Source organism: Microcaecilia unicolor, chromosome 2, assembly GCF_901765095.1.
Source record: "Microcaecilia unicolor chromosome 2, aMicUni1.1, whole genome shotgun sequence".
In the NCBI taxonomy this organism is placed as follows: Eukaryota; Metazoa; Chordata; class Amphibia; order Gymnophiona; family Siphonopidae; genus Microcaecilia; species Microcaecilia unicolor.
Window position 1 is genome coordinate 153,223,352 of NC_044032.1, and position 17,229 is coordinate 153,240,580.

Below are 17,229 nucleotides of genomic sequence, written 5' to 3' on the forward strand. Positions count from 1 at the left end.
CAGAGAATATGATAAAAGCATTTGGCTTAGCAAGGTTTTAAAAAGGTTTGAACTATTTCCTAAAAGAAAAGCCCATAAGTCATTAGATGGACTTTGGAAAATCCACTGCTTATTTCTAGAATAAGCAGCTTAAAATCTTTTGGAATCTTGCCAGGTACTTGGACCTAGATTGGCCACTGTTGGAAATAGGATACTGGGCTTGATGGACCCCCCTGGTCTGTCCCAGTTTGGTAAATGCTTATGTTCTTATGTTTTAAAATTGTCTATGGTTTATTAGGAACTGCTAAGAATTTTAAGTTTGGCAGTATATCAGAGTTTTTAAATAAACAGGCTGTGTCCCAGTATAGACAGTCTGAAAATTTTCCTTGAAAAGGCTATTTTTATAATGGAAGTAAAATATCAATGTCTATATAGATACAGATAGATGGAGCTAAAGTTATGTCTGCCCTATTTGCTATTCATGATAGACACCAAACTGAGATGTTTTGAAGATGTAAATCAATGAAATGCTGAACATTCTGCCAGGAAATCATTTGAATTTTGTAATGACAGTAAGCAATAGTCACATGTGATCCGCACAGATTCAGTATAAATTTGCCTCATTCATACAGATTCAGTATAAATTCACCTTATTTATGGTTTGGAATTTATATCATGGTTGATAAATGTATTTATATAATTTATGTATATCATACTTTAACAGATTGTTTTTTAAATCTAGGCCCAGTAGGGTGATTTCAGACATATTTTTCATTATTATTTTTTTTTTCTTATTGAAGAATGACTTATCCAGGTAACCGTGCATTTGAGGCTTAGCACAACTTGGGAAAACCATACTGTATTAGCCTTCATAAGCTCTGCCGTGAACTTTCCACTAATCATTAGCAGTGGATTAATACTGCAGTGCTGTGAAGCCTGTTAAATTACATTTGGAAGCAGACTGCACCTGAGAGGTCTAGTCTGCTTTTTCTTCTCTACCCATAATTGGTCTACAGAGAAAATTGAACCCTTAAGCCTATGCTTTTCCCCCATCCCTATGAAGATAACAACTCCAACAGAAATCAATGATGCCCTCCAGACAATGTATGTTATTTAGCTTTTGTTTAGAAGTAATGGGTGTAGCCTTCTATTTGTTCTTGTTCAGCACCATTGGAAGAGCATATTGCAAAATATGAGAAGCACAAGGGCAGGGTTAGTATTGATAGCAGAAAATGATGTCAGGCTCAATCTTTTAGACTTCTGAAATATGTTTGCAGCTGAAATTCTATTTATGGTGATTTTGCAGGGGCTTAGTCAACACAAATGATGCTATTAATATATGGGTCAATATTCAGCTGGGGTAGTCAAACGTTCTTTGAATCACTGGCTGCTGCAACTGCACTTTCCAGATAGTGGTGATAATTCAACTTGTTATCTGTATAGCTAATTACCTAAGGTTAAGACAGACTTTTTGCTGTCCTAATTTTATTTGGATAATAATGTGGTTAGCAGACTAAGGTACTCGTTTTCAAAACAGAAAAACATCCAAAAAGCAGCACAAAGTGGCAAATGGACTTTTATTTTTGCAAAAATGTACAAATTGATATTTTCCAAACCCATTTTAAGATGCTTTTCTATGCAGTACATCCCAATCACAAGGGGGCATGTTGGGGCGAGATTTGGGCATTTCCAAAGCTTGGACGTTTTTATGCCATAATGGAACAAAGCAAAAACGTCCAGGGCTTTAAAGTTAGATGTCTTGGTCTAGACCTGTTTCAATCATGTCTAAGTCACAAAAAGGTGCTCTAAATGGCCAAATGACCACTGGAGTGATTAAGGCATACCCCCTTACTGTTCCAGTGGTCACTGACTCCCTCCTGCCCCCCCAAATATGTAAAAGAAACAGTACTTACCAGCCTCTATGACAGCTTCAGATGTACATAATTTTCCTTCCTGTAAGGTAATAGTTACATCAAGGAAACTGATGACAGAAGGATGCCAAGTAGCTGATAGGTAAGGTTTTGGTATGGAAGCGTTATATTGACGACATTCTCATTATTTGGGATGGAACTGAGGAAGAACTCCAGCAATTTGTGTCGTTTCTCAATAGTGCTAATGCACATATGAGCTTTCCTTGATGTAACTATTACCTTACAGGAAGGAAAATTATGTACTTCGATTTACAGGAAGGAGATATTCCTTCTGGTCAGTTTTTGCAATTAAAACGCATATGTACAGATAAAAAAGATTATAAAATACAGGCAGCAGCTATGTGCCAGCGCTTTTATCAGCGTGGGTATCCTGATAAGGTCATCCGGAAGGCTTATAAAAGGGCCTCTAATGCGGAACGTCAGTGGTTACTGCAATCGAAGGATCAAGATAATTCACATCCTCTGGTTTGTGTACTTCCTTTTTCAAATATGTCTAGTTCTATTCGGCAATTAATATGTAAACATTGGCATGTTCTTCAAGTACATGCACCCCTGGTAGATCGCCCTTGTTTCGCCTATAAGAGAGGGCGTAATTTGGGTGAGATATTATCCGGGCGGAGTCCGGATTGGCATGAACAACCGGGACATTTCAAATGTGGATCCTGCATATACTGTCAGCATGTTCATGAGGGTAACACGATTAGTGTACCCAACAATAATCATCGTAACTTTTACATGCATAGCAGGACTGATTGTAACTCGGTTGGAGTTGTGTACTGCATATGGTGCCCATGTGGACTTTTTTACATAGGGCACACGAAGAGGAAGATTAAAACACGCATCGGGGAACATATCAGTAATATCCGTACCTGTAAAAGGGAGGCTCCTCTGTCTGAGCATTGGAGCGAGTTTCATCATCAGATTACTGACTTGAAATATACTGTGCTCCTACAAATTAATTTACAGAGGGGAGGAAATTTGAGCGATATTTTGACTAAAAAGGAACAACGATTCATTTACACGTGGGACACTGTTTACCCTCGGGGTTTAAACAGAGAAGTTGAATGGTTATGAAGTGTGCTCATGTGAGTTTGGCTTCCTTGTGTGTGATGGCCCCTTTAAATAAATATGTGTGTTTCTAGCTGCTTTGAGGCCCTTTCTTTCTCTCGTTTTCATTGGCTGCATGGGAACCAATGGGTTTGTCCCCTTTGGGTATTTGAACAGAGCAAGGTATTGTGCAGCTGATTGTTCTGGAGAGTAGGGAGTGTTCCAGACATTTACCCGCTCGGGGATAGTGCCCGATATTGATGGTAACAATGAAAATCTTTATGTAAGCATTTTGATTTAAGTTATGAAAGTGGACTGTGTATAAATATTTAATTATATTCTAGTACTTGGTGTAAAAACTGTTTGGATTATTGATGTACATCTATGTTTGCAGTTCCCTTTCTGAGGAAGATATTCGAAACTCAGCTTGAGTTAAAGGGAAAATGAGTAAGATGGCGTTGAAGAGCACGAATGAATTTTTGATGAGATTTAAAGAGGCATATTTTCAAAGCACTTAGCCTCCCAAAGTTCCATAGAAACCTATGGAACTTAGCCTCCCAAAGTGCTTTGAAAATATGCCATGTGCACCTGTACGAGCACACTAGGTTCCTAAGGGAAGTGACTTTTTTTCTTTATATATTTTTGCTCACTGATTATGTGTGTTTTTTTATCAGTGATGTTGATGTTGATGCTTGTGGTATGTGAAATTTAACAGTCATAGCAAATTGTATGTGTATTAGAAGTGAATATTACTCAGAATTGAGATTTAATACATGTCTGCAGCTATTAGTATTTGAGGTATAATAAGAACTATTGAGTATATGCTTAGATCGTGTAGCTGATTTAGTGTGATCTGTACCATATGGGTTTGAAATATCAGTAATTGCAAGCTGCATTATAACTAGCAGTAGCAGGTGTGTGCGCATACACTTTGTGGAGGTGGAACACAAATTGTGCCATGATGGTTCCATCTAAATACTACCACATGCTTTCCCTGGGAACGCTATGGGTATAATGGATATGGACTGAGCACAATTCAAATAATTAAGCTATATTGGTGGCTTTATGTATAAATGGTTGGTTTGATTTATCCTAAGTAATTTTGGTGTAGTGTTTACCAGGTCTCTGACCAGCAAAGATGAGGTGGCAGGAAAATACCCCTACAGCTAACCGCTAATTTTCAGAGCAAAAACCAGTTAAGTGATAGCCCTATAGAAGCGATTTAATCAGTCAGCAACTGTTTCTGGCCTGTTAAATCATTTTGAATATCTACCAGTATTTCTTGCCATTGTTTCTGAGTCTATCCCTTTTGTATCCTGATTCCTTGTTTTAGAACTTCCTTTCTATTTAAAAAGATTTGCTTCTTGTGCAGTAATACCTTTCAGATGTTTAAATTTCTCTTTCATATATCCCCTGCTTCTTTTCTATCCTAGGACATTAGATTCTGCACTCAAATGCCTAACTCTACGTTTGTTTTATATTGAGACATGGCTGCCAAGTATGACATGTCCTTGATCTTCCCTAGATCACCAGTCCTACCTCATGCATATTCAATCTAGTACAGATTTTAGTGTCCTCTCCCTAATCCATTCTATAATATCACTGACACATTTAATGGAACTGGCCAGTCTCTCTGAAGCTCTCCATTAATTCCCTTTTTATTTTCAAAGGGGATTAAGCTCTGTCATTTATGCTTCCAAGTGGGGCCAGCCTGGCACCAGTATGGTTGAGACTGGTCTCCTGCTATGTGCCACAGTGCCAGGATATCGCGTTATCATGTTAACTCTGCTTTGCTGGTCACAGGTCCTACTTCCTGCCTTGTTCTGCCCCCTGTGTGAAGTATTTCCTGTTTCTACAGACATGAGAGGGGACATGGCAGGAAGAAAGACCTGTGAGACAGAGCAGAGTTAACGTGGTCCCAGCACAAAGGATCAGGAGCCAAGCATGTAAGTAAGTCTGAGGGGAGGCAGGTCCACTTGGGTAGAGCTCAGGGGGTGTTTGCCCTGGGCCTGGCTTTGTGTCTAAGTGGCCCTGATTCTGTTTGTCGGGTAAATCTTTCTTATCTGTACCCTTCTCCTCCACTGCCAACTCCAGACTCCGTTCCTTATATCTTGCTGCACCTTATGTCTGTAACAGACTTATTGAGTCAGTACGTCAAGCTCATCTCTGGCCATATTCAAATCTAGGCTAAAAGCCTACATTTTTTGAGGCTGCTTTAAACTCCTAATGTCTATTTACCTTTTCAGTACTCCTGTCTGTTTTAATTATTCGCAGCAGAAGTAATTCCCTAATCCCTTATTTGTCATGTTTGTCTGTCTTGATTAGATTGTAAGCTCTGTTGAGCAGGGACTGTCTCTTGCATATTTAGTGTACAGCACTATGTATGTCTAGTAGCATTGTAGAAATGATAAGTAGTAGTGGTAGTAATTGTTTCCTCCCTCAAATGAAGCCAAATTAAATTGGTTAAATTGTTCTCTGTAAATCAAAATCCACATACTGAATGACAGTGCAGATTGCTTCATACAAGCCTATTTTATGTGTTTAATCCATCTCTCTTATGGAGGATTGCGGGAAGGTTGTAGGATTATTTTAGGTGCTCAATGTAATTTAGCACACAAAGTGAAATTTTCATTTGTGCTTTTTCATTGAAGAAGACTTCTTAAAGTAAATTTATAACTGATGATGACAAAGTGGTACAATATAGATTAATCTACTGCAAGTCAAGAAAAACATTCTCTGTGCTGGCAGATTTCCATGTAATTTTCAGCTTTACCCCTTCACTCTGGTGCTATATTTTCTTCCTATTATACTTTCTAACTTGTGTACTTACAAAAAATTGTCATTTTGTTCACCTGCAGGTGCATAGCTAGCTTAGAGAGGGGTCACTCAGAGACATCTTTTGTGTTCACTGTGTTACCATCAATCAAAAGTGATGAGCACTTGTGTGTGAACAGCTTCCATCAGAAAAACACCTCACAGGGTACTTCAAGAGAAGGGTAATTGTCCAGGACCAATTTTCTCAATCTGTTGCTCTGCTAGAGTGATTGTACCATATGAAGTATGATTGATATCACTGTCATTTTGGGGGGGGGGGGGGATAATTTTGTCAATTTTCCTGCAAGCTTAATTGCCTACAGATGTCTTTGGATGAGACCTGCCGATCGCAAATTGGTGCCTTCAATGCTGAATTATTTAAGAATTACAGTGCAGTGAAAGCTTGCTAGCTTGACTTAGGAAAAGAAATTCTTTCTGAATCCACGAAGTTAATTCACAAATTAAGTCAAGCCTAATGGTTTTCCACCAAAACAGCAGGCGAATGGGATGTTTCATTATCTGCTACCACTTAGCATCAGTTGGTATTGTTTTCACTTTGTAAGGAATTGATTTAGGTCTCTATTTTTTGTACTTTAACAGTAATTTTGTCCCATATTCTAATTGGTGTCCGATAGATGATATCACCCTGCTAAGGAGAAAAATTAGGCTTGTTAAACGATTTACTTTAGAAATCATTGTTCTATAACAATAAACGTTCTTTCCCCTTTCCCCTAGAGCTTGACCTATGGCATACACAGGGAATAGACTGTTTTCTTCTAGTTTGGACTATAGGTTTCATCTATGTTGTTAAAACATATATTTTTAAACCAATCACAGAAAAAAGTCCAATTTGTACACCAGGGGCCTAGTTTCTTATCTACAGTTACTATTAAAGTAAATTCGACTGCAAACCCTACTGTGCATGAAATGTTATTGCTGCGTGTAAAAGACACATTCCAATTAGCATCAACCTGCCGTGAGTAAATTTTTCTGGATAAATGGAGTAGGACAGCAAAGTACTTCCCCCTCCTTTTACTCTGCAGGGAAGTTTCTCTGTATAGGCACAAACTTTTGATTAATTGCTCCTGATGTTATTGATTCTTCATGGAAAATCTCATTAAAGCTGTACTGCCCTTCTTCCTAGTGAGCTGGAAATACAGTTTGGCTGTTTCCCATATGTTTTCTTATGTTGGACTTATTCCTAAGTCTACATTCAGTGTAAAATGGTGCCAAAGGTTAAATGAGAACAAACATCAAAAGAAGAAAAAGTTCCCTATGAAAAAATACAGAAGAAAAGGAAGTAAGGGAGGTCCAACAAAAAGTAGAAAAAGGTAGAAAAAGGAAACCTTGGAGTCAAAGTTAATAATAATAAATAAATAAATAAATAAATAAACCACCAGATCTATGTAAAACAAACCCCCAAAACAGTAGGGGCCCAATATTCAGACCACGGGAGTTAGCCTGGCTAACTCCCTTGGTCAGTGCTGAGCCCAGATATTCAATGTCGGGCTGTTTCCAGTGACCACATTGACTATCCAGTTTATTTTTGACAGGTTCAAACTTAACAGGCCAAACCGATATTCATTGCTGGTCAGTTAAGTTTGAACCGGCCAATGATAGGCCTGGTATACACGTGGCCAAATATGGCCACCAAACTTAGCCGGCGATGTGCTGCAATCCAGTAGATAGCCTGTTATATCATGTGATATAACCAGGTATCCATTAGCTGCTAACCATGAATTTTCAGCAGGTCATGACTGGCCATGTCTCGCTGAAAATGCACAGATAGCTGGTTATGTGGCATGCATTTAACTGGCCAGGTGCCAATCCTGGCTGGTTAAATGCTTTTGAATATCGGGGGTGGGGGGTGTAAGAGTTCAAAAGAAGGAATCAACATGATGCTGTGTTTCGATACAACTGCCTAGAACAGGAGTCATAACAATCTGAATGGTTCTAAACTTGAGTGTCTGTTGTTGAGGGTTAAATAATCCTCAAAAGGAAGTTACTAGCTGTGTGTTTGGAGTAGGGGTTAGGGCTGTAGTACCAGAATACAAGGGTTGTGGGTTTGATTCCCACTCTGGGGGCTTGTGGTAACCCTTTTTATGTTCTTATATTTTACTGTTTTGGGATCTTGCCAGGTACTTGTACCCTGGATTGGCCACTGTTGGAAACAGGATACTGGGCTTGATGAACCTTCGGTCTGTCCCAGTATGGCAACACATATGTTCCTATGTTAGTACTTTCTCTACTAAACACTCTGAAGAATGGTTAATCGGCAGGTGATATAAAAAACTTGAAGTACACTTTTGGGGGCCCGAAGCAATAAAATTTATGCCAAAAATGTTTAGCATGTGAGTCTTAGGCAATATTATGTCAAAGATTATATAAAGGGGTAAAAAGAACTGGTACTGGAATAGTTATTGCTCCCTTTGGGGGAAATTCTATAGCCTAAGCACTAACATATAGACTCACTGTATACATGTAAATGTTTACAATACTTGAATATTTGTGCACACTTACATGTGTATATGTGCATATTTATTTATATTTCACCTGTTAAGTAAGTGTTCGATAAAGGAAAGTAGGCATATAGATACCCTCTAGCTCCCAGATTCTGTATATGGTGACTAAAGCTGCACGTGCACTCACAACCAATTAGCGCTGATAGTTGGCCACTACAAGCAATTAATGGCACTAATTGCCATGAATTAGAATTTATGTGTGCAAATTTCTAAGCGTATTCTGTAAAGTGGTGAGCATAAATTCTAATATGTGGATCTCAGAGAGGGCGTGGCCATGGGAGGGGCATGGGTGGGTCATGGGCATTCCTTAAAATTGCACACGCTGTTATAGAATATGCCTGATCCATTCCTTAGGGACCTTATTACAAAGTGGCAATAAGCCCAATGTGGGCTTAACGTTCACTATAAAGTAAGTACCGCCAGGCTACCACAGCAGCCTGGCAGTAGTTCCCACCCCCCGTGCACCATCATATCCAGCACTACAAAAATATTTTTATTTTTGTAGCGCCAGTGTGTACCCAGCAGTAATCCTGCCTGGTTACCACTGGGTTAGTGTGGGATCCCTTACCGCTACCTCAATGGGTGGCAGTAATGGCTCCCCCCCCCCCCCCCCGAAATGACCACATGGCAAGTGCTTCACTTGCTGCATGGCCATTTCCTGAAGAAAAAAAGTACCTACCTTTTACTTGCTGTGCTAAAAGGGGACCTCGGCGTGTGCCAAAAACATGCGCCGATGCCAGCACAGGCCAACTTTTGCCGCAGCTTGGTAAAAGGGGGCCTTTAGTTAGGCACAGGCATTTGCACCAGGTTTTAGTTGGTGTAAATGGTCATGCCTAAATTTCAGTCACGGGGATGGGCACTACGCATATTCTATTAACTGTGCCTAACTTTAGGCAAGGTTTATAGAATAAGCATGGGTATTTTTCAGTGCCGATTTATTAGGTGCCATATATTAAATTTGGTTCTAGGTGCCTAAACATAGGCACTGTACCATAGAAATTCCCTCATATTTACTGGACAGGTTAGGTGGGGTGGTACAAAATTATTCTTCCAATGTGCACTGTAAATCACTGCTTAATATTTTGAGTGTTATTTTCTAACAGGGAGCCTAGGCTGTGAAGGCACACAGGTAAAGGGTAATGGGACTTGGTATGCTGCCTTTCTGCACTAACCACTAGGGTATGACTCAGACTTCTCTAGTACAATCAAAGCGGTTTACATATGTTCATTTATAAAACTAGCTTCCCTTAAATCTCCTACACAAAGTTATACTTGCTTGGATAGTTGGTTATATTGTAGCTCTCTTGTATCCAGTCACATGCTGCAACATTTTAATGAAAACATGTATTGTGACAGTGCAGACAATACTGATGATAACGATGCCTTCAGCGTTTTGATTGAGTGACTAAGACTGGCCTGGGCTGAGAACATGCAATCAATATTTGTGGGTTCTATTATTTTTATACATATCAAGATGTTTAACATTTAAAATAGTGTTTTAGTGTATGATTAATTCACATTATGTAAAAAAGTTGGGCTTATTTTTTGGCTTGTATTTTTAAGCAAAACACACTAGTTTTTCCATGAATACTTGACAACACTGGCAGGATTAAGGAGCCGGCATTGGACAAAATGCCTAAAATGTTTTACAATCCCAGAACAAGGAGAAAGGAAAAAAAGATTAGAAGTGTAAAAAGGGAAGAACTTTAATGTGCAGGACCACTGCACAGTTTCCCAGACTAGATGGTGGTGGGGGGCTAGCCCTGGTATAGGAGAAATAAATGAGAAATAGTTTAAGGAAACAGATTTAGTGCTGCAGGCTTTGAAATAAAGCCAGGGGCTGGAGCATTTGTTTCAAACCTTAATTAGTATTCCCCTTAAGGGATAGGTTCTGGTGACATTGAGGAGGCTGCTGGGCTGGAAGGTTATATACAGGTCTACAGAAACGACCCGACACATGACGTGTTTCGGCCATCAAGGCCTGCGTCAGGGGTCTAGTAGTATTTGGTGCAAGATTGCCTTGTTAGTCAGATGAATACCAGCACATAAACTGCTAACAGAGATATCTTGTGCGATGCGCCGCTGACCTTCTCTGTCATACGTGTCGGGTCATTTCTGTAGATTTGAATAAAGACCTTGTTCAGGAAGACACTCATTGTGAGAGGATTTTTATTGGATCCACTGGTTGTTCGTTTGTCTTGTATTCTCCAGTGGAGAGATCACCTTCTGTGGGTGTTTGCTTCATTGGACTTGGAGGTTATATACAGGCACAGCTAGGGATGGTAGGGCCGTGCTTTAGGATGGGAGACCTAATTTAGCCTGGGCTGAACAGTGGTTACTGGGAAAGGCCTGGGCAGTTGCAATGTGGCAGGCAGGGTTTCTTTTTCAGCTCTCAACTGATGCTACATTGCTGAACTGGTCCTAGTGTGTTCTTGTTCCTGTTCAGGGTAGCTGTCCTGCATCTGAAAGTGAGGAGGCTGGCCAATGCCAAGGAAGACACAGGAAGATAAACTTTGGTTTTTGTTTGTGTGTATACATTTTGACTTTTTTCCTATGTTTTTGGACATTAATATTTTGGTCAGAGTACTCAGGCCTGGGGAAATGGAGATTTTTACTGTGTGGGACATACTTACCTGATGCTGTGGTATTGAATCACTAGAGGGCTATCCGTTCTCCAAGAACGGTGTCTTTTTCTGTAGCAAAGCTACCGAGACAAAAGATAAATAATTTACACAAAGGAACAAATTCTTGGGGGAAAAGTGTGCAAAGTGTTGAAAAAGAATATTTAAGTGCACTTATCTAATGTATTGGAGGTGACAAAGTTCAACTAGTCAGCTCTGGGATCCATTTCGGGAGCTGAGAAAGGAAAAGAAAAGTGATTAGGCACCAGAGCATAACTATGAATTTAAATATTTTAGTAGTTTTAAACTCATTCTAATTGTTCACTGGTTTTAGCTATAATTAAATATTTTAACTGGTTTTAAACATTTTAATACCAAAGCACTTTATACCTGCAATCAAGCTGTCAGCTGGTTTTAATAATTCTAACTAATTACTTTTCTGTGCAATAAAAAAGTACTTTGTTTACTTGAGAAAATCTGGTGTGAGAGTCTCTTCTTGCTCAGTCGCTGCTGGAAACACACACCCAGGATATTTAAACGAGTATTTTAAAATGCCTGTAATACCTTTAGGTGGAAGTGTACTGCAACTCAGGGGAACCACCTTACCCCGACCACTGTGACAGACAGCCTCACCAGCTGTTGAAACTGAGACGGAGTAGTGCTAAAACTGAGGTAGTGTTACATTAGTAAAATCCTATAGTGTTTGCTGCTTCATTTGGTTTACTGAGGATCTCAGTCATTTACATCTCACCTTCCACTTTTACTTTTAACTGCAAGCATCAGATGTAACTGTAGGAGTATTTGCTGTGATCTCACCCACCCGGTGTGCACATGAGAGCACCTTTACAGCCAACATGGACGCTGCAACCTTTCACCTATATGTCTGACTACCAACTGTGCAGAAGTCAGCATTTCAGCTTGTAATAGATTTACTGAAGCCTGCACCACCTCCAAGGTCACTCTGTATCGGGGGAGAATGCATGTCCCTGAGAGAGAGAGAGAGCTTACGAGATAAGACGGACAATGGAAGCTTCATACAGATGCTGGGAGTACATGGTGGGATTATTTCTGATTGGCTCCCAGAAAACGGATGGGTCGGAGAAGCGGGAACAGAAGGAGAAGAAAGTTAGTTGGCGGGAAGAACGGAAGAAGAACAGAAGAAAAGAAGAGGAGAGGACTTGCATTTCGGCAAGCACCTGATTTACCTGAGAGACTTACTGATAATACCTGGCAAAGCTTTTCCCCAGGTTACAGCTGTCTACAGGATCTATACTGAATCTGTATCATCTGTTGCTGAGCAAGACAAGTGCATCACCTAAGCTCGTGGGACCTTGCTGAGACATTCAGCTGAGGCATCGGAAGGAACCTGATCTGGTGACCGGAACGGTGAGATCATAGCTTACTTCTTCCAGGCTGGGTTAGATAATTGGTCTGTGCTCGGACCCATCAGATGCGTGACGTCAGGATTTATGATCTCTACTCGCTGTTAGCCTAGTACAAGATTTGTGTGGTAATCATTAGGATCTCGGTATTGTGTTTATCTGTCATTACAGATTAGCCAATAGGATAATCATAGTTATTCTCTATATTTTGGTATCATTGTGCATGCAATCAGGAATTGCTGATGCTATAAGCTGATAAGGATTTTTCTATATTTTTGTATATAACCCTGTATAAATAAACTAATATATTCCATTGGTCTGTCCGTTATTTTCCATGTAGCGATTGTCGGGCGGAGGCCACACCCCCTAGACATAAGCGAGTACGTATGTAGGAATTGGCCTCTTACAAAATCTATATAACCACCTACAAATTGGGGGCTCGTCCGGGATGGTTGGTGCAAGAATAGCAGAAGTTAAAACTTTTCTGGGTCTTTTCAGAAAGCTGGTTTGACCTTCTGTTTCTCTTTGCATGAACTGCAGTTCCACCCTAGCTGACGGCAGACCTTTGTTTATACAGCGGTGTTTTATTGCTGTAATTGGTTGACAGATTTATTACTCTGAGCTCCAAAAGAGAAAAAACGGTTTCTCTAACTCTGTAAGGAAGGAAAACAGGGTGTGTTTAGTCTTTAACATGGCGACCGGCACGGTTGGCACATTGCCTGAAATGCTCCTAAGTGAACAGGAGAAGGGCGTGCTGAAAATATTACTGCCACTCTCTCATAGTAAGACGAAACCAGCACCTCCTACAGTAGAGTCTGTACGTGCTTTATTTAGTAGCAGTTCACCGAATAGCTCAGAAGTATATGCTACGGTTTTAAATACAATTATAAAAGAGAAACAGCATTTGTCACAATGGATGCTTTGTGAACTGGGCGTGTCTCTGTTGGCAGTTAAAGACTCTTTGATGAATGAGATAAGAGAGGTATCTGTACCTCTAACAGATCGCATAGCGGATTTGCAGTTAGATTTGTCCCAGACTAGGGAAACTGTCCAGGAGCGAGACAGCGAGTTAGCTGCATTACGAGTTGATTTAGAGACTGCCAAATCTGCTTTAGCAGGGACCAATGTAAGCCCCGCCCCACCTCACTCCTCTGAAGAGAGGTGTACGGAGTGCCAGACACTGTATGATAAGTGTAAAACTTTGCAGTGTGACCTATCTGATTGTGATGCACGTAATTACACATTAAAGCAAGAAATTGCCCAGTACCTCGTGTCTTTTGATTCGTTGCAAGAGAAATTTTCTCGTTTGACTGGTGCTTTACACAACCAGACTAGGGAAACAGATAAGTTGCAGACATTATATCGGGAGCTAAAACAGGTCTCAGAAGGGGTTCAGAGTGAGTTGCGCAGGGAGCTAGTGACCACTCAAGAAGAATCTGTGTCTGTGTTTCAAGATTGGCACGCGGCCAAGCTAGAGTTGGCGGAGTTAAAAGAGAAGCAGGAGACAGTCTCACTGCAATTACAATGTACAGTGAAGGACAGAGATTCATTGTCTAAAGCATTAGATGAGTGCACTGTAAAGATTTCCACAATGCAGCAAGAGCTTACGCACATGGCGCAGGAAGAAGTACCGTATACCTTAGAGTTCCCCGACAGTTTTGCTGCGGGTCACCCAAGCCCAGCTCTCGAAATGAACCGTTACGTGAGCCGGGAGGGACCCGAGTTAAACACACCCATTGGGGGCATGGCTTCGGCTCTTTCCCGCCCCTCTGTACAATCCAGCCCCATAGTGGCTGGTGACCGAAGCAGCAGACCCGAGACAGTGACACACCCATTGGGGGCACGGGACCAGGGACGGCCTGCGGAAATCATCAGCTCACTTGGTCAGGTGCCTAGCTCAGGGTTTCAGCCTTCGGCAGATCCACCCAGTTTTAGCAATACACCTGCCCCGAGGTTCTCTACACCTGGTAGTGATCAGCGGCATGTCAGGCCGGAACCCAAGAAAGGAATGTCTATGGAGAGGCAAGCATATATTATAAAGATGCTACGCACCGTAATAGCGCCTTTTAAAGAGTCTGCCTCGGTATCCATAGAAACCCATCTTAAGGCAGTGCATGAACTCCTGCAGACCATGCACGTCTCTTCTGAGGATGACATCAGAGCCCTCCTCAAATGGACCTTTAGTACCGAGTGCCATGAAGTTCTAGATTTGATCATGTCCGATAACCCCGATTTACGGTCAGTGGAGCAAGCCTTAGCGAAGCGCTACGGTCTCTTTGCCAACTCTCTTGAAGCTAAGCGTGCAGCGTATACTATTAGTTGTAATCCGGAGGAGAGTCCGCGGGAGTGGGCCCATCGCTTGAAGCGTGCATTTTACCAAGGGGGGGTGCCGCCTGATTCTAAAGATCTTGAATTTGGTGATTTCAGGGAACTTTTTATACAGGGTCTGCCTGATCCGATAAAGATTCCCTTGGCAGGAAAAAACGCAGAACCCTATTCCAGCCTTCTAAAGCAGGCTGAAGGAATTTTTGAAATCTGCCGCGCCAAGCCAATCGCAGAGACTCCGAAACCGGCATCCAAGAGTCGCAACAGGGTGATACCACCCGCTGTTTGTGCGGTCACTTCCACGCTTTCTCTGGAAAACAAAGCGCCGAGACCAACTACGCCGCCGGGCTCTCAGGCCCTGCCGCGGGATGCAGCGCCTCCTATTGCGCAGGAGGGACAGCAACAACCTAGAAAGAAGCGGTTTAATCAGAAGAAGTGGAATGCAGAGAAGATCCGTGCTATGCAAGCTCAGCTGGACCAATTGATGGCAAGATGTTCAATCGCGGAGTCTAGCAGTGTACCTAAGACACCTTCATCTCATAAAAAGGTCAAATTCCAGAAGCAGAAGGACCAGTCTTCTAGACCGCCGACCCCTCCGGGGCTGAGTGTTAAATCTGTTGAGGTGGAACAGCCATCCTCTTCGGAGGAAGAACAAGCATGACTAGACGTGGCCACAAAACCTGTTACCGCAAGCGTCCCCACGGTCCACGTGGATGCGTTGTCGTCCTTCAGTGAGGAGTCCCCAGGGAACCATGCCGCGTCGCAGCCCTCGAACCCGGAAGGGCCTCTTTCAAAAGACTCATCCCAGGAAGTCAGGTATTTTCTAGGTAAGCTTATATCTAAAGGTTACAGATATACCGTGGAGTTGTTAATTCAACAAGTACTTTCCTGTGAAGGTCTCCTGGATACAGCATCAGAGGTGACTTTGGTCACCCAGGGCCTGTTTCAGAAACTCGAGGCATCTCTAGGGGGGGGTCAGGATGTGCTGCGTGTCACCCCGTGCGACTTGTCACTGGTGGCCTATGGCAATCAAAGTATTGGAACTGTGGGACAGGTTTGGCTATCTTTACAGCTTGGACAGATGACCGTCAGGCACCCTGCCATCATCACTACCAGTGAGGGTGAAGAATTTCTGATTGGAAATGACCTTTTGAAGAGATTTCGGCCTGTTTTGGATTATGACGAGGAAACGATCTGGTCTAAAGTCACTCGACCCCTTAAATATGTGCGAGGGAGATACTGGCGTACAGTCGGTGATGCCAACTCTGTGGAGCTACAGGACACTCCCCTGCGGACTGATCTCCGGTGTTCCGCGGATCCGCCCATGCGGGGGCCTCCGTTGACAGAGGCACCAAAAGGGGGTCAGAAGCATGAAGAGCTGGTGCAACAAGCGGACCATCTAGAGATTGTTTCACAGGACTCAGCATCACTTGAAATCTCATCTCCTATCTCTGGTCCTGATTTTGCTCATCCTTGCAAGGTGACTGTCATCACCCAGAAAGGTGATGAATTCACCATACCAGTTCAGGTGGCTAACACCCCATTGCTTCAAGCTACTTTACTGTTCACTAGTGATCTCTCCTACATCAGTGACTCGTTGTACAGCCAAATTCGTAAGTCTGTACAACTTCCCTTCAGCAGATGTTCCTCTACTTCGGTACAGGTACCGGGACAAGGCTCCAAGCCGCTTGACGGAATATGTGGCCTTCCCTTGACTGTGGGAAAGAAGACATTCACTCACCACTTCTCTATTGTCCGGGGCTTGAGGGAACCCTTATGTTTGGGGTCAGATTGCCTTGCACGACTGGGAGTTTATGTGGACCTGGTGAATCTAGTCCTGTGGAGTAGAATGCAGAACAACCCAGTGGAACTTGAACCTACGGCTGTTTGTTTGAAGTCTGGACAGACCATTCCCCAGGTCTGTGAGGTAGTCTGTGACAAGGATGTAACCATTCCAGGTAGGGTACGGGATTTTTCCCTCAAGCTTCGCCTCGCTCAAGGACAATGTCTGCTGGATGAGGTAGTGTTCTTTAACCCACATGCCCACTTTCGAGACCTTGGATTGGCAAGTGGTGTTCTGCCATGTTTGGAGGTCACCGGTACCACCTTATACCTGTTGGTCACCAATCCACAGTCTGCTGAAGTTGAGCTATCTGCTGGAGATTCTTTTGGCTTTCTAGTTGGCCAGTCTTTCCATGATGTCGAGGTAAGTTTGCCTATCCTTGGCAGGCTGCCTTCTTCTTGGGACACCTGCCAGGGGGGGGGGGAGACGACTGACAGTTGGTTTACCTCTCCCAGGGGCCTCATATCTCTCGAGTTTGTTTGGCCCTATGATGCGACGTGTGCTCAGGTACAGGTGGAAGATGACTTCTTGGTTCTGTCCAGGGAGATGTCTGTACCTCAGAAGCCTCGAAGGGTGAATTCTGTGGAAACCTCAACCTTGCAGGAGGACATTGAAGAACAGGTGGAAATTTCATCCAACCAACCTTTCTCAGAGTTTGATGCTATGGTGAAAGAGCAAGTGGAACAGGCTGATGCTTGTGCTACTCACACAGAGAAGAGGAAGTTGACTCAGTTGTTGTACAATTACAAGGACCTTTTTGCTGTA